This window comes from Corvus moneduloides, chromosome 15 (assembly GCF_009650955.1).
Source record: "Corvus moneduloides isolate bCorMon1 chromosome 15, bCorMon1.pri, whole genome shotgun sequence".
Taxonomy (NCBI): domain Eukaryota; kingdom Metazoa; phylum Chordata; class Aves; order Passeriformes; family Corvidae; genus Corvus; species Corvus moneduloides.
The window spans coordinates 13,921,456-13,947,863 of NC_045490.1; positions in this window are offsets into that span (position 1 = coordinate 13,921,456).

The following is a 26,408-nucleotide window of genomic DNA, read 5'->3' on the forward strand; positions in this document are numbered from 1 at the left end:
AGATTTGTAGCTAGATTTGTCTGAGTCTCATTTTAATCTGCATGTCTTCAGCTTCATGAATGTGGGTTTTTTGATAATTGCTTTGTTAGTCCTCTGACACTGAGTGACAGTACTTTTCAGTGCTTGACAGCCAAATCCATTGGCATACGACAGTCCTCATACACAGTGAGGTGTTTTCTTTCTGGCTGGTGACAGTAAGAGCTTTCGAGTTGGCAGAGGGGGGGCTAAGACGTCTTCACAAGTGAGAAGAAAGCTGAGAGAGGATGAGGAGGTTGTCTGTCAAAATAAAAGCATTCATTTATTTCATCCTTCCGGAGTAATGAAATAAAGAGAAGATCTGATAGCTACATGTTAAAACATAATTTTATTTATGTGTTGCTTATATAAAAATTTATTGCTTAACTTATTATCAGGGTCCTCGTGACTTGAAATTTTTTGCAGTAAGTGTAACAAATATTTCTTTCTCAGTGAGGTGATGAGTGGTTTGATGTATAAAGAGAATATTTACATGTGGAGAGTATTGCAGTACACTCTGACAACTGATCTGTTAATTATTTTTTCTCAAGAAATAATTAGTATAGAATGTGTTTATTTAGGGGTTTTTTTGTATACATTTATTCTGTTTTAAAGTTAAAACCAAGATGAGTTTGAGAATTTTACACGGTTTACAGTAACTCAAGTAGTTTGTTGCTTTCATTTTAAATGCTGTGGACACTTTCCCACTATAAAATAATGGTTTGATTAGTCAAAATTTCTGTAAAAATTCAAGATATTCTTAGAAATTGAGTGGACAGAAAGCAAAAGGATGCCTGCACTAATGCCTTGCTTGCTGTATCTGTGAGGGCAATAGTATTAACTGGTAATATTAACTTCTGTCTTTGGGGAAGGAGGCGGGACCAAAACAACCAAACAACAAAAACCCAAACAAAGCACTTGCTGAGCTCAGTCAGGTGGCAGTTAATTACCCATCAGGAAAAACTGTTTAATGAATCAGAAGATGAGTGATTTACTTGATCAAAGGGAGGTAGGTTATTATGGATGGATGTTGCTGATTACTGGCCATTTGTCTGTGCCTGGATGGATATTCATGAAATGCCCCTACTCTTTTGTCTTTGCAACTGGATTCCATTGCAGCAATATTGCATTTCCATTTGTCCCTTATATTCATGGTTGTTCTCTCTTCCTGCCAAAATGCAAGAATTTGGGTGTTTGGGGGACTGTAGCTTCAGTTATTGCTGGGCTCCAGGACCCAAGAATATTTCTCAAGTACTGTCTATATGTGGTGGTTCACTCAAAGCTACCCTTGGCAATGCGCCTTTTAGCAAGCAGTTCTGGTGCCCTCAGAATGAACCCAAATCCATGGCAGTGGTCACCTCTGTTCCCATGTTAATCAATGTAGAGCTGGTTACATAGGACAAGGATAAGGACACTTCACCCACAACACCACTTGGTGCACCACTTTGTGTCTTTTTACTTCGAATGAAGAGGTTTCAGAAAAAAAAGCCTATGTATTTTTAGCCTGTGTGATTGTGCTGGTTTGGACAAATTTGAAGGAAAATATCCTCTGATAGAAGGCAGGTTCCAACCTTCCCTCCCCCACCAGGTTCAGGAAGAAAGAAATTTTCCTCAGAGAAAAGCAAAAGAGATAAAACCCTTTATTTAACAAACACACAGGAAAAGGATAATAATGCTAAATAATAAAACCTCTCTTTGTGGAGAGAAACCTGGGAAGATTTCAGAGTCCTTCTGTAGGTGTGGTCTCTCTCCTCCTCCTCGGAGCTGGGTCGTGGGCCCACCTCCAGGGCCTTGGTGGAAAATTCTCCTGGTGTGTTCTGATGTTGAAACAGTCCAGAAGAGAAGAAGGGAAAAACCGAAGTCCCAGGGAAACAAAGTTCAACTCTCTGTCTCCCTCCGGAGAAGAGGGGCCGAAAGCTGGCTGAAAAGCGAGAAGGGCCCTTCTCTGCTCTTGCTGCCGCCGAAGCAGAGGGGTGTGTACGTGTGTCCTTAAACAGCTGCTTTGAAAAGTTCACTCAGTTTTCTCCTCTCCCCGCTCTCGGGCTCAGTTTAAAGGCACAGAAATACACAAAACTAATTTCTGGGCATAGAGCAGCGATCGGGAATACACATCATATAGTCGCCCCAAGACAGTGATACATCAGTTTTACAATATTCGTGTAATGTAAATGTATGCTCTTCTGCAGTTGTTTCATATTAAATCTATTTGTGTGCTTATGATAAAGCCTGGTAATACTGACTTTTTTCTGTCTGACTTGAGTGCTATTTTTCTCGCAGGACGTAGTCAAAAAATTTTGGTGTCATCCACCTTCATGGTATTTTACAGCTCTGAGTTTCATCTGTTGTTCTTGATACAACTGCATCAAATGTGTAAGAAATATTCTTTTGGTGAGGAGTTTAAAGTCAGGCTTTTCTTTTCAGCAGTTTTATAAAACCTGTTTTAGCTTAGTTAATACTAATCTTAACTTGACTTTGAAAACCTAGTCCATTCCAAGAAAATAATGGGTGATTTGAAAATTGAAATTTAGAAGATAATCATTCTGTATCTGCTTAGTTACTGTTTTGAAACACTTATAAACTTTGCAGAGCACATGGGCATCAAATGAAAATGTCCTATCATTTTTTATGTCACATTCCAACTTAAATGTTTGTTTTTCACTTTTGTATCCATTTTATTCTCTCAAAACTAACTCCCACTTTTCCTTTTTTTTTGTGTTTTATTTCAAGTTTAGTTAAGTCTCACATGATGTTCTGTCAGTTGTGGTTATTTTCAGTAACACAGTAGTTGTTCCTGAAAATAGTGGAAATATTACCTGCTGAATGTTATCAGAGCATGAACTAGTATTTTAAACAAATCTCTTCATGTTGAAGAGGACCTAAACCAGTTTATACTGATTCGAAAGGCAGGAATAACACAGTTTAGAGACTGTCACAGTGATAGCTTCAGTAAATATACAGCCTTTCTTTGCTGCTTTAAAAAAGAAATATCTTTGTATGGTCTTAGCACAGAAGTTTAAAAAAGGCCTAATTTTTTTATTGCTCTCAATTATGTAATTAAGCCTTCAGATTGAATCATTTTAAATGGTGGGTTTTTTTGGTGATTTACTATTCTATATAGTTTCTGTCTGTTCCCAAGACATCTGCAGTGGAAATGTAGTATTTCTTAAGATTGAATGAAAATCCACTGGACTGTTGCAATCTTTTCAGGTGATGTGCTCAGGTCTTTTTGAAAACACCAAGTTGACAAGTGGGTTTTAAAAGTGCTGTTGTGCAAGTTGATTATTCTTAATGTTCTTAGGCTTATTTGGGTTAAATTACAAGCATATGGGATTCTATGGAAATGTGTGATTTCATCAGTGCCAGTTTAAAGAAATTGCATCATTCTTCTCTCTTTTGTTTTCATTAACCACACAACACTGACATAAAGATTTTGAGCCTCAAAATGTCCAACACATTCTATCTTTGACAGTGTGGTTTATTTTTAATTGCATTTTAAGAAAGAAATGGCCCTAAAGCATCTTGCCTTATGCATTATATCAATTATCTTGGTGGAAGAAACACATAAAATACATTTAATTATAGGTCATAACCCAGCAAATCATAAAAATCCTGTTCTGAAGTAAATTGTTGCCACTAATTAGCTTTCCTGTTTGCCAGTACTAAAATAAATTTAATTCATGTCTTGCTAATATTGGTTATTTCAGTGAATCCAAAAGGTGTAAAATACTGATGTGTCCAGTCACTAAGTAGTTTGCTAATATTCAAGAATATATAAATGGAAATCTATGTTTAATAGTTTTAAATACAATATGATGAGGTTTATTGCATTTTACTTTAAATTGAATTCATGTTTAACTTCTCTTGAAATCCAGCAAGGAATGTGCTATTTTAAGTTCTGGTTTTAAGTTTTATTTTTTTGTTGGGCTGGTTTTTTTTTCTTTTTTTTTTTTTTTTTTTTTTTTCAGTAAAAGTATTTCCAAGAAGTTTACATACTGCTGTGTGAGTTTGAATAACAGAACTGAGATATTTAATCAAGGACTGAAAGTGTTCATAACTGGATGTGAGACCTTTAACATATTAAATCACAAGGGTCCAAAGCCCAAGAAATGACCTAAATTTGCACTGCATATCAGGGACAATTGTTTGGCAAACAGTGTGGAGAAAATCTTGACTACTGTCCATGGATTTTCACTCTCTTCAATCTTTTTATCTGCAGAGAAACTTTTGGAAGTGCTGAACTGTCTTACTACCTAATTACTATCTAATTTACATGAATTTACAAGATTATGTAGGAGTTTTTGCTGGTTTATCTAGCAAAGAAAAGAAGATAGCTTAGAGGGATGTTGTCATATTAATAATCATTATATAATTTTTTAAAAGTGACAAATCAGCCCTCCTTTGCTTTCCCTATCCTTCAGGTCAAATAACAATCAGAATATAGTGAGGCATAATTTTTTTAAACTTTTTGATGCTATGTTGTTAAGGTCAGAAACAAGAAAGACGATGAGAAGTTGAATTGATTGCTATTGTGAAGCAAAATACCAAAGCTAGAAGGTTGCACAACTATCAGCTTTCTGGCTCCTGTCAGTAAAATACAGCACAGTCATGCCAAAGGGAATTGATAAACAACATTTTAGTCTAGGCAATAGGTAATGTAATTTTTATTATTAAATACTAAAAGCATTTTAAACAGAAGAAACGGAAAGTGAGCTCTGTGATAGGACAAGACTGGAATGTGAGTAGAGGCAATGGGACTGGATTAAAAGTTGTGCAGAAAGTTCTGTGACATCTGTTGAGCCATGGAGCACCCTTTTCAAATTCATGTATATCCTTTAAAGTGCGCTGGTACATCCTGTAGGACAATCCCGATCTCTTACTTTCCAAGAGCTGTTAGAGCTGTACGCCCTATAAATCAGCTGAACAGCTTGTATAACAGAAATAAAGCAGATACCTAAATCACTGCATAATAAAATCAAGCCCAGTGTAGCCTGAGGTACAATGGTAATGTTATATCAGGTGCAGTTCACAGATAGGAGAAATTATCTTTAGCCTATTAAAACATGAAATCATAACTAATCCTTTTCAACATCTGAGTGGCAGTAAATACTTCCTATCAGTTTCTCATTTGGCAATTTTTAGTTTTCATTGGTGTTGCTGCAGATTCATAAATAAACATGGCTTTATTTCAGATTTTTCTTCTTTGGACCTACTTTGTAAGTTCAGTAAGCTCCATTGAATCCATCTTGTGTGTTGAAACCTCTGTGGAGTTTGGTGACATCAGAAGTGGCAGAAAGTCCCATCAGAATTTATGAATGAAAGCATGAGAGGGGAAAAAAAAAGATAAAACTAAAAAAAAACCCCATATGAAGTAGTATCTCGTGAAAAGGAATGAAATTAAAGTACGGGTTTACTTCTGCAGTCTGTGATTACCATCCAGATTTGCTCCTCAGCAGAAATGGTTCTCTGTGCAATTCACAAGGCCACATCTAATGATGGTTTGGAATATTTTATGGTGTTATTTTAAAAATTACTCAAGGCAGCCCAACTGCAGTCTTCCTGAAGTTGAAATGAAGGCTTGGGGTTTTTGACTTTGCAAAGTAGCTCAGTATGCTGGTTCTGAGTGCTTTTGTAAGATGACTTGGTAATGCTGAAGTCTGGGTTTGAAAGTAATCCTGGTTTTGTTCCTGAAATTTATTTTAGTGTTTATGCTGAAGGATAACCCTTGATTACTAGTCAGTATGCACTTCGTGTTCTGAACTGTCCTGAAAATCCACACTTGGCTTTTGTCCATGCATAAATTATTTGAGAAAAATGCATTTGAATGTACTTTGTGTGCATGGACGTGGTTTTGTTTGGGTTTTTCTTTTTCTCTGTTTTTTCCTTTCTTTTTTCTTTGTGTTTTAGCTGAGCATCTCTGGTATTTCATACTGATTTCTTGAAGCTGAGCGATTCATTTTCTCAAGTGACTACAGCTTCCCTGGAGCTTATCTTGCTATGGCAAGAGGCACAGTAAAGGGAAGTTGTCCCCTGCTCTGTCTTCCAGACCCATCTGGAATACACAGGGTAAAATCTTCATCTGCCCGTGCTCTGAAAGGGGCAAAGAGAAGTTTGTCAGAGATGCTGACTAAATGTCCCACAGAAAAGTGCTGTACAAATCTATCTTGTCTTTGAGCAGTTGATACTGCCGTGCCCAAACATTCCTGAACCTAGAATTTATGTTTCCAGTTTTATCTTGTTGTCTATCTGAAGCATCTAGATAATTGCTGTGATTGAGAGGCCTTAAAAAATTGCACTGGGGATGTTGATTACAGAATAGAACCTGGAGAAGAATCTAAAAAACTTTTCTTTTTCCTAGTGGACAGGACTGATGAGTTCCTTGTCTCTTACTTCAGGAAAAAAAATGAAGATGAGAAAGTTCAGAATGAGGAATTCCAGGTCAGTGCCCATGAGGTGCTAAACCAGCCGTTACAGGATTGCAGCTACTTCCTTAAGAAAGAAATCTATGTTAATCCACATAGGAAATCCATTACTGAGGGACTGGAAGGAGCAGAAACAAGTCAGAGAATCATCCCCATCTTTAATGTGGATTAAAAACTGGAGACGTGATCAGTACTCTCCAAGTAACTTCGGGGATTTGATGTCCAGAGAGGTATTGTCACCTTGAAGACAATGAGTTCATAGTTCACATAGTTGATCAGCATACTGAGTACAAAGTTTGAGATTGCCAAAATAACATAAGGGTGGTGTTATATGAAGTTATATTCCCACTAGGAAATGGTTGGAAAAAGTTAGATCATACAGCACTTCATGCTGAATAAATAGTAATGGTGCAAGGTGGGGCTGGGACTCACCAGGGAAAACTTGCAATTGTACGGAAGTGCGGAGGAGAAAGCACAGCTACAGATACATATATATGAGTTATTTAAGATGTTAATTGCATTTTTAATAGGTAAGGGAAATTGAGTAGGATTGATATGGAAGTTGAAGCAAGGAAGCATGGATAAGTGATCTCATTAAGTGGTTTTATAATGGTAATGAAAGCAGGAAGGGATGGTCTGTTGAGAGGGTGGGCCAGATTCAAACCCTTTGTAGGCAATTATGAACTTGTTAAACTTGGAATTGAATTTGTGATTTTGATTCAAATGCAAAAATAAAAATGTATTGCTGGTGGCCTCATTATGTAGCTGGGCTAAGTGACAAACTTGGCCAAGAAATCAGAGCAATGCTCTGTCCTAAATTCAACGAAGCTGGCTTAGCAGTGCCTTCCTGAACTTTACAAACTCCAGTTTTCCCTGTAAAATTGGGTCAAGATTACTATTACAGGCAATATGTGATAATAAATGAGGTCTGAAAATTAACAAGATCTATGAGGTTAATTTTCCTATTTGTAAATTTGAAATTTTTCTCATACAGTTTTCCTTCATGTAGCAAGGGTAAACAGCCCTTTACACTGGAGACTACATACTGCAGTAAAACAGTTTCATGTTCCCAAGTATTTTTCTCCAAAGACCAGTCTCTTGCTAGAGATGTTTGATGGAGTATTATAAGGAAAAAAAGTCACATGTAATTACATCAATTGTTTTACTCACAGGCAAAACAGATAAATGAGAACTACTGAAAAAGACTGTCACATGGTGGGTTGTTAGTTCGGGTTTTTTTCCTTCTGAAGTGAATGAAAGCAAATTAAGGGCTAATTTAGGATAGGACTAAAATCACTTAAAATAAGAGAGGGCACACATGCTCTGAGACCTTCTCAGTAGTGTACTGTAGGTAGAAATCAATAAAGTATTTAAGGAAAATGTTATTAAAAAGAAAAAGGAGAAAAGTAAAGCCTTATTCTATATGAACATTTAGTGCTGATGGTAGAATATTAGTAACAGGGTACTGCCAGACATTTGAAAAACTCCACATCTGAGACAATATGCAGACCATTTTGTTTTGCAGGTTTATCTGCTTAAAGCACCTGAGAAGCTGTGTTAAATACTGATAGGTTCCAAATTTAAAGTCTAAAGGGAATTGAAAATTATAAAATTGGCTAGGCATGAGTAGATAAGTATTTTAGGATGCTGTGAAACTAGGAATTTTCAGATCTGATGTGAGTGTCCTTCAGAGAAGGTAAATCTAGTTTTAGAGTAATAGCCAAATACAACTTGAATCAAATCAGAAAAAGCATTAGTTTTGCTAAGTCTTCAAATGATTGCTTGATGTTAATAACTGAATGAGTTTCCTGCCCATAATCCAGGTTATGTAATGTATTGAAGATTTTCTGGGTTCTCTAAATGTGTTATTTGTTACTACTGTTTATCCTCAGATTCATAGCCAGTGTGGGCTGCAGCAAATCAGCCAATTAGTAGTGGTAGGTGGGGAGGTGTCTCGGGGATTAAGGCACTCAGACATCTACTTGTTAATCATACAAATAAATAAAGAAAGGCAGTTGCCATGATCTGTGGTTACCTAGATACCAGACACTGTGACTCAGAAGCTTTTGATCTTTTCTCACTCCATAGAAGCTTTTCTTCTGAGTCTGAAAATATCTACTTTTCATTTTTAATAGTTTATTGAATGGGTTTTTTTCTGATAAGGGTTACAAAAAATAATAACTTATAATATTTGTGCATATATATGAACACTCTAGTCATTATAAAATCCTTTTTCTTCTTCTTTTGAGAATTTGCCAGGTCTTCTATTATTTCCTTAATCCCTGCTTGAAATGGGATTTTTGTCCAATAAGAATAAACTTAAGTAAAACCTATATGTGTATTTGTACAACACCACAATGTTAATCTTTTAGTTCTTCCCATTAAAACAGCACCGTAATGTATCTAACAAGAAGCTGTCATTATTGCATGTGCAGAATAAGCAGAAAAATTTGAGGCAAACTTCAAAGACACAGCCATGTTTTTTACTGTAAGTTTCTTCTCACTTACTGTAAAGAATACAAGAATTAGAGATGATGTAGTATAAGAGGGAGCAAAAATTGCAAAAATCTGCTGCAAGATAATAAATACTGTAATTTATATCGTTTATGTACCTTGAGTTAGGTTGCCTTCTAAAAATGATGTCATTTTTCTCTTAAATATTCAAGTCAATTTTTAGCTCCTTGTCCCAAAATATATGATTATATCACATAGATTTATTTATATACAAACATTAAGGAAAAAATCACGACTGAGTTACATTGTGTTTTATCATCTTAGCTGTAGCTGCTGAGTTGAACAAGGCTTTCCTTTTCTGAGCTACCCTGTTAAAATTTGCTTGATTTGTCTTGATATCCTGTATGGTTGAAACATTTAGACTCAGTCACTGCCCTGATTAGGGTTTTGGATGTCATCACAAAGTGTTATACCATTGCAGATCCTCATATCTTATAGATTTGTCTCTTTATATAATTGTTCTGTTATGGTTCTTTGCACTGCTGCTTCCATATGGGAGCCCAGGAGGCCATGGACAGCAACAATTAAACCAGTGACAACAGGAATTGTCTCCATCAATATCAAAGCTAACAGGAATTTCTTCTTCTGTTTATTGAGACGTTTTGTATCAGGTTTACCTCTTCCACAGGGAGAAATAAAAGGATAGTGTGAAAAAGGAAGCAATTGCAGCATAGTTAAACTGATTTATGTGTTAGGAAGAAACTGCATTTCAAATGTGAGAATAGCTTTAAAAATAACATGGTGAAGGTAACTGGAGAGACTCTTGAAGTAATTGTCCCTGAAAGCTCCAGCAATTAAGTACTTCTGGATCAAAATACTGTTTGAAAAATATTACTAAATTACCTCTATGAACCACAATCTTCCAAACTCAAGTACAGTGAACTGTGTGTACAGTAAACATTATTTGGTCATTCAAATTAACTAGGGGAAAAGCCTTTTCTCTTCTTTGATTGAGTAGAATTTCCAGTTACCACTTTTAAGATAGTCAAGCATTCTGAAAAGGTACATTTTGTCGGGAGGTTGGCAAGACAGGTTGGACTTCTCAACCAGCTTAATTGCAAGTCTTTTATGTTAAATTCCGGAGAAATATTTCAAAAGTTGCTGATTGTGCAATTTAGGTAATTTCACAAAATTTCAGTTTGAGGACTGTCATTGCATGATTCGCCTACTGTGAGGAAAAATGCAGAATACTCCAGTGAACCTCTATTTGTTGGTTGGGATGGTTGGTGATCTCTTTTATCAGTTTGCTGCAAAACTACAGGCTTATTTACAAAATACTTCCCTTGCTCTATTATTCTCAGCACTCTCTAAGAAAATCTTGAAATTCTGAGGGAAATGTTAGGAAAAATCCTAAATAGGGCTCAAATAGTCCCTTAATTGTTATATATGTCAGGTAATAGTGCCTTGTAAAATTCTACCTGCAGAAGTGTGCCAAATATCATTTAGTTGTTAATTGCAGAGCATTCATGTTAAACTGTTCTTCATATTTCAAACTTTAATTTCTTTTGGCATCTGATTTGACATCTGATTTATTGTCAGTTGTTCTCTGTGGTGTGTGTGTACTTTGGTATGGGATGACTGTGCTAACTGTGTTAAGTCAGACCTGTTAAATATAAACCTAAGCACCACTTGCCTGTACTGTGTCATCTCGCAATCTTTTTTAATTTCTATTTGGAGAACAGAGTATTTACAGAAGTCTATGACTAATCTTTCCAATTTCAAAAGCCCGTAATCTTCAGACTACTACTTTCCTTCTAGACTTGTATTTATTGCCTGGAAAGAGAGACTGGTATGCTGGAGGAGTAGATAGGAATGGGCCTGGTTGTCTGTAGTGTTCACTGGCCTTATTCACTCCAGCACTGTTCTAAAAAGTACAGGCACTCCATATGTTCAAAATTGTCAAGTAAATGTGAAATCATCATGCAGTGAAATTTTACAATAAACATCCCAGCTGTGTAGCTTTTCATACAGAATTGAGATTGGGGAAAAGAGTTTGGTACTTCATGAAGTACATTTCATAAGGAAGTCATGATCTTGTACTCCCTGCTGGGAGGTACAAAATTATGCTGAAATTACGGATAGAAAGTCTGGACCGAATGGAATGCACTGGGAAATGTTTGCAGACATTGACAATCTCGTATTATTTAGTGTGATCTGAGAAATACTCTATAATTACTGACAGGTGGCCTAGAATAGGACAGTGAAATTTCCTATGTAATTGTAGATTGATGATATATTATGTGTATCCAGTATGATTTTAAAACATCAAGTCATCCCGTAATTATATATATAGAGACTTTACAAGATACCTGTTATTTCTTCAGGATCCATTACAGTCCATCATACAAAATATCAGTTCTGGTTTTTAAACTATGTATTATAATATAAGGATTTTTAAAAAAGAGGTTGTTTACCCAATAGACGGTGAGGATTTTTTTTAGAGTCACTGTAAATAGATGTTTTGCTCCTAGTTAGGGAATTCTAAGATAGTATAGTGGGTGTTGCAATGAGTTGTTTCTATGTAACAAAAATGCAGTGTCTTTGGGGTTGGGAAGGTTCAGTTAATAGGGGATTTATCTTGATTTTTATCAGTAAGTTAAAACACAGAGCACCTGCAGCCATCTGCAGGTGAAAAATTTCACTAAATACAGTGAAATGAGTCATCCTGAAAGTTGAGTGGGCCCAGTAAAGTCCAACAAAAGATCAGGAAGATGATCAAAATAAACACGAAGTGAAAAAGTCTTTCAAGTGTTTGCAGCAAATCTAGGAATAAGTGACGAAAGATTGGTGTCGAAGTCATAGAACATGATATTACTGGATATGGCATCCCCTTTTATATGTGGTAATTTTATTCGTTGAGTGATTTGGAAAAGACTGTGTTTTAACTTTAATGAGTCGCTATGAAGTTGAAATTACTTGCCAGCACATTCATGTGTTTCAGTTGTTTTTTACACTGCATTTTACATGAGGGAAAATTGCAAATAGTAAATGTCAAGGATTCACTTGGGGCATTACAATTTCAGAGGCATGAAGCTAATACATATTTGTCTCATTACTGTCACCAGATTGAAGTTAGTCCATGGATGGCAAGAGCTCATAACTCATAAGAGACATAGTTACAAATGACCTGTGGGAGGTCACAGATATCACAGCTTCCTAAATTCACATTGCAAACGTGTTGTTAATAAGAAATGAGGTACATGTTGTTCATCATCTTTGACAAAGCCAGTTTTCACTGAAAAAGAAGTGAAGAGATTTTTTTACTTTTCGGTCTCAATTGATCACATTAGTGTAGATGATAATATATGAGAGAAGGAAGGCAATGCCATCCTTTCAGTTACTTACTGAAGTCATCTGTGATCTTGCTGTATTAATGCAATTGATACACTGTACTAATTGGCCTGCTGATATTTTGCTTAAGTATCAGTGTAGTGCTGAAGGGCAATGAGTATTGTATGGAGGCTTTTAAATATGATTTGTGTGCTGAGGTGTTTTATCTCCTTCCCTGGCTCCAAAACCACTGTAGAGCTCACTGTAGCAATTCACAGTGGGTACATCTCAGCAACACAGTGTGTTGCTCTTCTCTTAGCTTAATCAAGTTAGCACAGAGAGACTGAAGAGCATTCTTAAGGTGCAGTTCTGTGTCTGAAAAGAACTGGGTATAACTTTAACTGAGTTTGTCCAGTGTTTCACATAGTTGTCAACTGAAGCTAAATGCTTTGCTTGTTTAGAATAGTCAATAAGGTGTAGGCCAGTATAACCTGGCTATATTTGCTTCACCTATTAAGACTATGTGGGTTTAGGACGTATTTTTGATTATGATGGAGGAATCTGTGCTCTAGAGTAAACATCCTCAAGCAGGTGGTTAAGTTGCTGTTTAATGTGTACATCTGCATGCTGGAACTGCTTGCCTGCCTATCGAATGGGGAGAGCTACAGTAAACGTATTAAATCATTTGTCTGACAACTGCGTTGTCTTTCTCTGTAATTCTAGGTGCAATTTCAGGTGTCAGCTTTGATTCATAAAGCCACACATGGTTTGATTCATAAAGCCATAGAGGAGTGTCTGATAGACTGCTTCTCTTCCTATTTGTAAGAAAGGTGTGACACTGGGTATTGATTCATCTCTTCAGTCACTTGGTGCGCAAAGGACTGCAAGTGGTAGAAGTGCTGTTTGGTGGGAGGGTGTCTAAGATGCAAATACAAGTAAATACAATTCACTGTCAGGTATCAAACAGATGTTTTAGCTCATTAGTTTTAAATTAAATATTTTTCTGTTTGTCTGACTAAAGTGAATCCCAGCAGTTCAAAGAATCACAGAGGTTATTAGATGAGGAACTGTTGAGGACTGAAAAATACTTTCTGTACTTTTTCAGCGGAATGTTTTTGCCTCTCTGAGAATATACTCCAAAAGCATGTGTTCAGTGTCAGGTGTTTATATAAGCAGCAACAACGATTAGAAATATTTGAGAGTGAAGTTTGTAGCTCTTTAAAGCAATTGTTAAAAACAAAACCCTGGAGAAACTTCACTGTATGCACGAAGATTTGCTCCTGATATGGAAATGAAATACTTGAATTGGCATTTCTGTCTGCTTACCAAATTTTCAGTAAATGAAGAAAAAGGAGAGGGAGCATAGAAAAAAACATCACTGACAATTGGCAAGTAGATTGAGTGAGGAAAAACTGTGGAAAACGAAGAATATATGCTTTTTGAGTACTAACTGGATTCAGAGATTGTAGGTTGTGGAGTTATGCAAATAGATTAGTTTCCTTAAGATGGGATTTTTAGGTTGTTTAACATACCTGATTTTGTAATTCTTGACAACAGGATGTCTTGGGTGACTAATAACTGGGCGTGGGTTTCTAATAACTGGGGGAGGGGGGTGAATAAAACATTCCCCTTTTCAGAAGGCCAAGCAGGGCCTGGGGAGGCGTTGGCCTCCTGCAGGAGGGTGCAGCCACCAGTCTCTCGAGGCCCAATTGTCCTGATCAGCCTGGTAGCTTTCTGAGGCTACTTGTTCTCATGAAGTTTTCCTGGCTGTGCCAAGACTTTTGGCAAGGTGTATCCTCATAGCCAAGATGGTTAGGTATGGTTTGGGTTAAGGACTGCTGGGTATGTGGAAAATTGGCAGGGCTTGTGGATACGGAGTCGGCAGCTGGTTGGTAGCAGAAGCATCTTGCAATAGTAGGGCCAGTGCTGAAAAAAATCTTTATTAACAGCTTGGCTGATGGGAATGAACAGGGTGCTCTGCTAGTTTGAGTGAGACTAAATCCAGGCTAATGGTTTCTCTGCCAAGCAAGGCTACTACTCCTAAGCTGGAGACAAGGTGTGAAAGAAACCTCGTGAAATTCAGAAACAGCCAATGCATCTGGGGTGAAGTAACACCATGCAGGAGCTGGGGCTGGGGCCAGCAGGCTCCAAAGCAGCTTTGCAGGAAGGACCTGTGGAGTGTCCTGGTGGACAGGGAATTGAGCGTACTCAGCAGTCTGCCTTTGTGGCAAAGAAGGCCACCTGTGTGCTGGGCTGTATTAACATGGAGTGTAAACATCAGGGCTGGGAAAGAGACCTGTGAGCACATCTGGGGTCCCCAGGAGTCCAGTTTGGGCTTCCCAGTACAAGAAAGAAATGGGTGTAGTGGTGGAAGTCTGGCAGAGGCCTGAGAACCACTTAGATGTGGGCTGGAGCTAATCACTTACTAGGAAAGGCTGTTCATTGAGTCCATTGATTTACAGAGATGTGGGGGGAGCCCTTTTGCTCAAAAACCCCAGAACAAACAATGAAAACCCAATTCAACCAAAAAATCAAAACCTCACAGAAATAAAAAACCCCGGAACCAACACCCAATTAAACAAACAGGAAAAAAACCGCACAAAAATGCCTCCAAAACAATACATGCTCTGCTTCCCTCCTGAAACATTTCTAAAACCTCAGTCTCAAGAATAAAAACTTGGAGTACTTACAGAGGAAAGTATGTCCATTACAAAAGTTTCTAATGTAATTTGGGTCTTTTTAAACTAGAGCAGCTCTTTCCTTACAGATGGGAAAGGCGACCTTTAAAATAGGCTTTATTGCTGTGATAACATATTGTATCTCTTTGCGCTTACATTGCAGTCAGGGGATTTTCTAGAAGATAGCATTCTTCAGTCACTTCATCTCTGTGAATTAGCTAGCTTTTGAAATTAAGTCTGAGCTAAACTGATGGGTAATTCTTCCAGATTTAAGTGTCTTGTTTGAGAATTTTTTTGTTTGGTTGATGATTTGGTTTTGATTGTGGGTTATTTTTTTTTTTTCCAGAAAAGGAGAGGGGTTCTTGACTGCGTCTAATGACTTAACCATTTTGTGTAAAGAAAAAGTTGACATTTATGCAAACATATTAACTGCAAGAATGAAGTCCATGTACCTTAAAAAACCAAACAAATCCACCATGTAGGTTTTGTAGAGTCTCAGAGCTCACAGAAAATACAAAAATAAGTGGCCTAACACCTGAAAGAAAGATGACTGTCAAGAATAAAGTTCAGTGTCATCCTTTCTGTAATTAATTCTTCCTTGTGTTGTAATGTTCTTTCCTTATGAAAGCTTGGATAGAAGATCAGTCATTCTACTTTATTCAGGAAGGTAATGTAGTGAAATAACTACAGGGTGATGATAATCTCTGAAATACTGTAGTAAAGAAATGAGTTACATGGACAGAATTAGTCTAATGTTTTCCCCTCTCCTGTTAGCTGTGTGCTGAGTCTGTCCCCTTCTGGGGGACAGAGTGGCCAATTTCCTAATTCAGGTGCACAGCTAAAAGTAGCTTTTTATGAGTATTGAGTATTATTGAGCTTTTTATGAGTATCTGAGTACTTTGGAGTGATGTGCAAATGATGCCTATGACACTTTTCAGGAAATAATTTTCCTACCTGCCAGACAATTCCAGTCTGACACACACACTGTACTACTTTTGCCGGTTTTGCATATAACTTGAGAACTCTGGAGTATTTTTATTGCTAAGGAAAGGCATCATTGGCCAATCCCTATTCCATTGACTCTTCTTGTTAGCAGTTTCAGACTGATGAGTCACTATTCATTTCATTTGAAGCTTTGCATATATATATATATATATTTTTTTTTTTTTTTTTTTTACTATCTTATGTGTTAGCTAAAAATAACTCTCTTGCAGAAATGACAGAATAAATTTTATGAGGAAATAATAAAATCTACTGCTCTGAACATGTCACTTGAGGCAAAAACAGTTGCTTATGCTGGCCGGAATGTTACTCTGATGTTTTTAAATAACTTCATTAGTCAAAAAGATTCAGTTTATTTAAGTGACCAAAAAAGATGTGTTTGGTACTTGCATATACCCACTGTTTACTCTTTTTAGACTATTCTTTATATTAGACCTGTGAGCACTTACGAAACCCCATTTGGCTGGCAAAATATCTTTTTGTTTACAAAACCAGAAGCTTTTAGCCACTGCAAGTTTTTGAATGTTCCCTGCTGGTATCCCAAGCTAACATTTTTTTGCCAGCAGGCACCACTTTCAGCTCATGGGAACCTGCTGTCACCAAAAGAGATTTTTTCCTCAGGTGTCTTTCCTTTTTATTGCAGCATCTGAGGAGATTGATCCTTAGGAGAATCCCACTTTTTTGTCTTTCTGAAAAGCAGTCTGATATTCACTGTGCACGTTTTTTGCTTGGACTGGCATCTTTCAGTCATAGTATCCTAGAATTGCTTAGGTGGGAGAAGAGTTTTGAGATCATTTAGCCCAGCTGTTAACTCAGCATTGCCAAGTCACCACTAAACTATATCCCCAAGTGCCACATCTACACATCTTTTAAACACCTTCAGGAGGTGCTGACTCCACCACTTTGCTGTGCAGCCTGTTCCAATTCCTGATCACCCTTTTCATGAAGTTTTTCCTAATATCCAACCTAAACCTCCCTTGGTGCAAGTAGAGGCCATTTCCTCTTGTCCTGTCGCTCGTTACTTTCTTTTGGATCTGGTTATACTGACCTGTCAAATACGTGATATTGCTGGCCCAGCCTTGATGATAGAAGACAGATTCTGGTCTCTTTAGATTGATCCTTTGAGTAGCTGCTACTGTTCCATCTTTCTTTAGACTGGAATGCAGGAATTTGTGTAGTTCCTGATGATTTAAAAATCATTATGGCATTCATACTCTGTCACTGTGAGACAGTGGATCATTACAATGGGGCTTTTCTTCCATACACTTGTGTTGAGAAGCCTGAACCCATTCCTTGTAGTTCTATTTCTCTTTTTGCAAAGCAGTGGCAGGAGGAATCACGATTTCATCTTCTGATTCTCTGTGGTCATCCCTATGAGATTAAAAGGGCATTACATAATAAAGTTGACAGCAATAGAGCTGTTTCTCCTTTTTTGCTTCTGCTTTGAATAAGCTGGTACTTCAAAGGATACACCATCTGCCTCATTTCAGAGACACTTGCTTCAAAGCTAGCCACATTTAACAAAAAGGCAGGTAGGAGAGACCCTCTAATACCCATTGAGTTCTAAAAAGGGAGGAAAAAGCCCAACAACAATCTCTGGTTGAGTAGTTAGATTCTTTAGTAGAAACATGAAGTGTGTGGTACACTGATACTTTTTAATAATATATCAGAAAAGAAGATATGCAGTTTCATCTTCTTGTCCAACAGATCTTTTCTTTGATCAGTTCTCTAGGCAAATTCTTTGTCTAAAAACAAAGCATTATCAAGAAAAAGGCTTCATCCTAGAGACTAGGGAAGATGTTTTACTGTGTGTTTAACTTCAGACTTCCCAGGCTGTGAACTGCACTTGATAGAACTGAGTATATTTTATGCCAAGCTCAGAAGAGTTGAAGCTCATGATTTGCCATTTTTTCACTGAGAGAAACATCATAAAGCGCCCTCTCTGGCCCAGGAGACTTGTTTTCTGTAGCTGGATCTTGAATCAGGAGCCAAACTGTTGATGAATTATCCGCAAAGTAAATGTGTATGAGAGATGCACTGTGTTTTCATGAAGGTGCCAATGCATCTGATTGACATACCCTTAAATGTATCTCCCCTTACTCATGACGTTGAATAATCATGTATTATAGTGGTTGTAGTTGAAATCTAGATCATGTTCTGTAGTACTGAAATGCTGATACTACAAGTTTGTTGTTTATTTGTTACTTTTTTTTCCCCCATCAGATTTAGCATAATCCTATTTACCTAATATCTCTGATAGGAAAATTTGGTTTATTCTTGTCTGGCTTTTTTGTTATTTTTAGTGTATTTTTCCATATTTTTAGGATTTATGGAACAGAATTTTTTGCTTCCTGTATAGTCCAAGTGCTGCTGTTGGGGATAAATCAGCTTATTTACAGACTTCTCATGCTGTGTAATGTCACGCTATCAATCTGGTCCTGCTAGTATCATGTGCTAGAACCACAGTTTGAGAAAATTTGATAATTAACTGGCACTCTTAAGATTGACTTTTACTTGGATAAGAGAATTAAGAATTATATCAATCCATGGTGAAGGTTCACAGCATGCTGTCGTGTTTCTTGAGATTACTGTATTTATTGGCATTTAGGATAAACTATGGTGTTTAATTTGGAGGTTATCTTAATTGAATAATATACCTTGCAAGTGCAAACACTCTTTAGTCTCATTGAGAGTTGTGATGTTAGAAAATTGGTGCTTTAGATGGATTTTAATTTTATCATTAAATTTGCAGTAACTTTAAAAGGGGCCTGCAATTTGTAACCACTTACAGGATTCAGTTTGCATCTCACTTTATTTTTTTCCAGATTTCTACCAATGTTTTCTACAGATATGAAAAAGGCTTGAGAGTATGAAGAAGTTGGACAAGGAGTAAATAGTCTAAATGTATCTTTTAGGAAGTGAATTCACCACTTCTCTTGAATTTTCTGTTTCAGAAATCAAGTCAGAAATCCTGAAGAACAAATATTCTGCCCTTCTCCACATCCTCTGTTAGTGGCATTTCACCCTGACCTCATTATGCAATTTAGTTTTGTTTGGTTGTGCCTTTGATTTGAAACCTCTAAATAGTGTTTAATTGGGATGTTTTTGCTGCAACTGAACAGGCCATAATTAACAGGACATGAATAAATGTGCCTAATGGTTGTCCAATGAGTTTTTCACCACTCTTACAGGGTTTTCACATAACCTGTCTGTTCAGCTGGTGCAAGACAATCTGGCTAGATATTGTTGCGAGGTTTACTGAAGTCAAGATGTGACATTTCCTGCTTTCCTTTTAGCTACCGGGTTTGTGTTGAAGGAAGTTAGACTTGAGCTGTCAAACAACTGATTTGCTCTCAAGAAAATTGTGTTGGTGGCTATTCATCTCATGGTTAATCTCCAAGTGCTTATAAAGAGTCAGTTTAATATATATGTTCTGTAAGTTTGCCCAGGGCTGCAGCACAGCTGAGGGGTCTGTAATAGTTCTGTAATTCTGACTTGTCTTTGCTTTCCTTTGCCCTAATCTCTTTAGAGACAGGAAATAAAAACATTGTCTTAAACAAAATGTTTTTTTTAGAGAAGGTCCATAAGAACACAGTAGCCATATGATTTCTGTCAGGAATAAAACTGTGAGAGGGTGTCCTCTGAACAAACAAAGCAGCATTAGTTACCCAGTTGCACTTGGCACGTCAGAAATGCTTGTGTATTGGCATGGAAGAGGTATTTCTGAATGCATCATATAATAAAAGGTATGTTTTCCTCAAGAGGATGTTAAAGACTGTGGGAGAAGTTCTAGAAGGTCATTGAAGAAAGTCCAACCTTCACATTTCTGCAGCCATTATCTAACTCCCCAAAATGTTCTTATTAGTGGGAATACACCCATACTGAGAAGACTAACTGTGTACAGCTGTGATGTTTCAAGTAGGGAATTGTCTTCTCAACAAAGCACTGCAGGTTCTGACGCAGCCTCAGCTCAAGTAAGCTTAGTACCTCCTTCACTTAGTTTCAGTGAAGTTACAGCAGATAAGAAGTCAGTCTGCCTTAATTATAGTGAGGAATTCATATACTTTCATCCCTCAGAGGTTATTCCACACTGTTCAAGATTTAAAATGTAAGAGTAATAAGTGCAAGAGACTTAAATGCAGTAAATAATACTGTTTTGAAACATTTCTTGTGTACCTTATGCTCAGAAATATTATCCTTTTGTGTTAAGCTGGCTTTAGGTGGTTATAAAAAAAAATACCACCCCCGTGTTATAACTAGGCAAGAATACTTATGGCAGCAGTTTGCTGTGTTATGGGAATTAGTGCAAAGACCTTGTGAAATGTCAGTCTTGAAGTTGCCTAATGTAGCCACGACTGACTATTGTTACTGTTGCTTGTAAAATAGTTCAACTGGTGGAATATTTTAGGCAGTGGTTTCTCCAGATCTTGGTTCTTTTCCAAATGATGATGCTGAAAAGGCTATACTGTTTTCCTGATGCTTTATTTCCTGTGAAGTACATTTATACACTGAACCTGTGAATAAGGGCCTCAAACTGCACCTGGTTCAACTTCATGATGTTAAGAGTTGTTTATCATTATTGCCATTAGGGATACATTTTGAGCAGAAAAACAAAACCTGCTATTGAAAGCTATTTTATAAAAGCAAATAAATATAATTCAGTTGGTCAGTTAGTAGGATTGGTTGTAATCTTTAGGAGTGTTGAGCTGTTTTGCTGATTAATTGCAACATATATGGCCGTTCTACCACAGAAATATAAAAGAAATAGCTAAAAGCTGTAAATTTCCTCTCTGGGTATCAGGTAGATTCAATGTAATGCCCTGTGAACTATTTCAGAATGCTTCCTGCAAAATCTTAGTGTGACAAGGTGTCAGTTTTGACAGATCAGTGGTGAAGATTGCACAGTCTTGAATTAATAAAGGTCAGAATCGTCAACAGGAAGAGATGCCTGGTGGCATGTCAGCAAGCACTCAGACATGGTAGTGAAACTGCTGATACAGGAGAGAAAATGGAGCGTTTGGGGAAGGGCTGGATCTTCTGAAATGTTTAAATGTATTTTGAAATTTTATAGGTATCTCAAAAATGAGTGAGTTTGAATAGTTTAGGGAAGCAAAAGCTTGGCAAGTGTCTTGACATTTGAAAAAGCTGTGTTGTTTTCTGAGTAAAATAAACTCTTCCCTCCCCCCAAACACCATTTGCCATGAAAAAAAACACGTTTATCTTCTGAGTGAATGTTAATGTGGAATATGGCAGTATGAAATAGCTGACCTATCAGATGCAAGCTTAATTTTCTCTTTAGTCACATGCTTTGTACAAATATGTGGCTATTCATCTGATTTGTTGCCTCAAGCAGGTGTTTATCTGCTTACCTGTCTACCTACTGGTCTGGCTAATATATAACCTTTCAGTAGGGACCAAACACTGGAAACTTTGAAGAAAGGCTAGGGAAGAGGAAGGATCACTTTTAAGAAAATATAAGCAGATTAATTTCTTTGTTTCTCCAACTAATTTTTTTAAGATAAAATAACTTTATATACATGGTACTGTATACACTGTGTAATATGTAGTAGCCCTTTCTCAAGCTATTTTTATTTAAATCCTGTGTGGTACACAGATATTGCTAGAGTTTCATGAAACCTAGCTAGCCAATATCATCTCAATTTGCAGTAAAGCTTGCTGATGTTCTCCAAATTTACAAAAAGGGTGCGAGGGAAGACCCTGGGGAACTACAGACCTGTTAATCTAACTTCAGATCCTGGAAGAACTATGGAGAAGTTTGTACTGGGTACTGCTGAAAGGCATTTAAAGAGTAATGCTATCAACAGGCAGAGTTAACAGGGGTTCACAAAGGGAAAGTCCTGTTTAATTAATTTGATATCCTTCAATGCTAAATGCCTACTGGATGAAGGAAGGTGGTGCATGTAATTTTTCTGGATTTTTGTAGTGCTCGTGGTACTGCCCTTCACAGCTTCCTTTTGAACAAGTTGCTTGAATGTGGGATGAGTGTGTTCATGGAGCGCTGAGTGAGGAGGCTGAAGGAGCTGCAGTGGATGGCTCTGCATCCAGACCAGGATTGTGCCCCCAGGGTTCAGTTCGAGGGCAGTGCTGTTCAGGACACTGATCAGTGCTCGGTGTGCAGGAGTTGAATGCACCAGTAGCAAGTTTGCTGATACACAACGAGGTGCTGTTGACTCTCTTGAGGGAGAAATTACCTTGCAGAGGGATCCCAATAGCTTACAGAATCAGGCCTGCCAGTGTTGAAGAGGCGTTTGGACAATGCCCTTAGCCTGGTCAGCCCTGAGTAGCTCAGGCAGTGGGACCAGATGATCATTGTTCCAGCTAAAATAGGCTGGTCTATTCTGTTCTAAAATGAATGCACAGCCACCCACAGGTGGGATAAATAAGGTATGGAAAGTAAGTGCACTGTCACACACTGGGAAAAGAATAGCACTTCTCTAAGTTGGAAATGAACCTGAAAATTATAAACACAGTTCTATTAAAACCAAGCCACTTGAGCCATAGTAAAGGCACCAGTTGTTTGAGTGAGCTGATGTGTTACATTGGTGGAACATGATCAGAGAGAAAAGCCAAGCGTTACTGTGCATAAGTTTTTCTTCTTTCTGATATCATTCCTAGATTGAAATACATGGTTATTAATTTATTGTTTGGGGCTTGCATGTGACAAAACTTCTTTTGTTAAACACAATGAGCAGGTGACATTTGACAGTCTAGGCCCTGACGAAGCATCAGTCTTATCTGTAAAGTATAAAAATTGCTTCAGGCCATTTTCTCACTCTTTACTGTTACCCACTGTACGAAACTAATTGAGATTAAAGATTGCAGTTGGATGTTTTGCTCAAATCACAGATCATTATATATCCCTTAATTTACTTTGCCTTTATTTTTCCTCCCATTTATCCTCAGGCTTATATTTTTAAATGCTTGTCTGGTGAATACACAGATACTGAGATATCTAACTTAGTTCAGAGAAAACACGTGAATGTGCTACATGTTAATTTGAGGAATGCTTTAATGCCTATGTGCACATGTGTGTTGGTATTTAATATGGGTTAATACAGTGGTAATTCAGTAATGGAAAATGGTTTATGTATTAAAAGCATAGTTGCTGTTCCAAGAGAACAAGAGACACACTAGAGGTTTAGATCTATTTTACATTTTCTTTTTAGGAAGTGCTATAATGAGTAGTGTCATCATTCTTAAGTTATTCTTACGGGACATTGATGTGTGTAAAGTCTTACTTGACTGTAGTGAACTACTGGACAGTTGCCAGGGTCCTCTGTGCTCTGCAGTTCTCTGGCTAAAACCAAAAATATTCTCATTCCTCATCACCATAGGCAGTACAAATAAAGATTATAAGCTTGAATTTTGTGCGTAAAACTAATTTGTGTACATTTGGATTTTGCATCAGACACGGTTGTGAAGTGCCTTCATGTCTTTCAGAAAACAAATCTTCCAAAATCAGAATTATGGTTTCGGATTTGCCCAGTTTGTGGGAGAAATCCGTGGTGAAGAAGCAACTGAATTCAGGACTTTGTGACATTTTACAGCTGTGTTAACCTGTGGATTGCCATTCATCTGAAAGAAACAGGGTAGCTGGTAGATTAATTTTGTGGCTGTGGAGATTAATAGATGAGTTATGTTCATTTCAGTGCTGCTGGTCCACAATGCAAGTGCTTAAATTTGTAATTACTTAAATTGATCCCTGGTCTCTTGGTTGCAAGCTTGTACTGCAGTGTTAGATTTTCAGTTGTGAAAGGAATGAATGATTCATAGCATTTCATTAACTAAATCTTAATTTAACAGTGCATAAGTCAAGAGTTTTGGTTGCAAAATTTTTGTTCAGAGAAGTGGATGTAAGTTTCTCACTCATGCTGTAGCAAAATGAACAATGATGTCAGTGAGCTTTGTGTTCTGCTGAAAGATAAAATTTAGTGCAATACCTAGTTGTGACTGTAGCAAAGAGTATTAGAATGAAATAATAACAAAGGGTAAAAGAACTGGAAAAACTCTATCAGACATTTTAGGGAATCTCTGCCTGTGTAGTCATACAGGACACCTGGACTGAAATGAAGCATCTGAAAATGAAGAATTTTAAAAATATCTATGAAAACATTAACTCTTGTGAAACTGCATGTTCGCTGAGCCAGGTGTTGTTTTCCTGTGGAAACCAGACTGCCAGGCAGTTGCTACACCCTTTGAAATATAAGACTCAGCCACTGAATATATCATTGTTTGAACTGATAAATATCCAGTTTCCTGTAAGGATGTTCATTTATCCAAGCGATTTGGTAGGACACGGTGTTTGCTGCTGGCTGAATGTGGTTGTGCTTGGTATGGATCTTGTGTAGTTTTCATTCTCTTCACACTGTTGCATGGAAATAAAATTGTCTTGCAGTAGCTGTGAGGGAAACATGGTTTCCAAGTCCAACTGCTCTCCACTTGCCAGAACCCAAGTGTGTTAAGTACTGCAAAGGTGTAGTAAAGTCCTTCAGACTTTCAGAAATTAGTAAGATGATGCATGCCAAAATTGTTGCTAACCTTTCAGTTATAAATAAATAACAATGTTTATTATTATTATTTTTTATTATTATGTTACATTTCATTATTGTATATATTATAATAATATTATAATAATATTATATTTAGCATAGTAAACTGCCTAAGGATTTTAAAATGTTCTCCTTCTTTATCCGATAGGTAAAAATAGCAGATTAGGTGATTAATTTCTACTTTTTGAATTTAGACTAAGGACATTGCCGATTTTCCTGAAGCTTTCTGCTTACATAGAGGAATTTCACATTGGAGGCAATATTCTTGAAAAAAATAAATAAGAATTTGTTTGGAATGGAAGATCTCCGCTCTGCATTTGACACAAAATTGTTAGCTACTTAAGAAGTTGAAAAGTGGGAGTGAGTATACATAGCAACTATTCTATTATGTGATTAGAATCTGATATGGAATCAGTTTGTCCTGCTGTTTGTGTGCAAACCATGTGAATCCTGCTGTTTTATTAATCCAGTAATATCCCACCAGGGACGATGATCACATGTTGCTTTTTCTCCAGTTATACAGAAAAACCTTAAACACTTAACTATGACTTGCAACTGTATTCAGTGTCACCATGGGCCTTAGGATTCTAAATTATCTTTAAGACACAATTTAGACAGGAACCTGGATTTGAGAGAGCCTAAGCAGGGGATTGATTGTGTGTGTGGTGTTTGTTGCTTTTGGTTTGTAAATTAAACCTTAACACAATTGTGACTGGGTTTGTTCGCCTTGGCTATTCAAGTCTGTCTGATGAGCACTTGAGCTAATGAAAAAATATCTCCTTCAGTTGTTATTTTGTCCACCCGGAGTTTCAACAGATTAGAAAACTGGTGGAACAGTTTAATTCAAATGCAGACAAGGAGAGTAGCTGAGAGAGGAGCAGGATATTGAATGAGGTATGTGTGGAGGGAACAGGGACAAGCTGAAAGGAGTGAGGGGTAATTGGAAAGGGGAATATAGATAGAAAAGCACAGACTGACTTGCTTTTTAGGCTTTAGGGTTCTTACATGATCTGCTCATTTATTAGGAGTATTATTGTGTTTTCTAAACTAGTGGTTTCATGTGAGCAGTGCATTTTGTACCACCCTTATTGATTCCACCCTTATTTCACACCAAGAGGGAAGAAAGCAGATGGTTCAAATGTTTTTTCTCAGGCTGATTTGTTCAGTCTCTGTTGAACTAAGTAATTATCAATGTCATTCCGCAGAGAATTATTTTTATTTGAGACATGCTTGTATTAAATGCTGTGGGAAGAAGGAGTATATTAAAAAAGACATATTTAAAAGAAAATACAGATCACTAGTATTCCAGTGGCAGATACCCTGAGGATTGTTTCTTATAGCTATGCATTACAAAACAGTTGTTCTTCAATATTTTTGCGCTTATCCTCTTTCACAAGATGAAGTGGATGTCAGACTATTCCTAATTTATTTTTCCAATATTACCAGATTAAGACTGCAGGAACACCTTTAAACTCCTTTTGATGCTTGATTTTAAAGTTTGTATTTTTAAACTGTCTCCTTTGTTTTCCTGGTCAGGGAGTGTCAGAGTCACAGGCAGGTGACTGTGCCTTGGCCTGGTGGCATTTAGATTCAGAAGAGAGCTGAAGCATATTCCTTAAGTCCTTCTCAATATGGGAAAGAGACAAGATGTTCAAGGGAGAGTAGAACATTAGGCTTGCTTTCCAGAAGTTATGCGGACAAACAATGGAATTTGAGTTTTACACAAAAAGGGGACAGAAGAATGGGTTTTTTTAATGAAAATTAGGTTATTTCCTGGGGAAAATGGAGGTTTCTGTTTCTATAATCTTGCACTGTTAAAGATACATTAAATATATAAGGCTGTCTTTCAGTCTCCATTCATCACTGTATATTACCAGTGACTAGTGTAGTTTATTCCTTCTTTATGACTTTGCATTATAAACACAGCTTCTGTGCCAGGT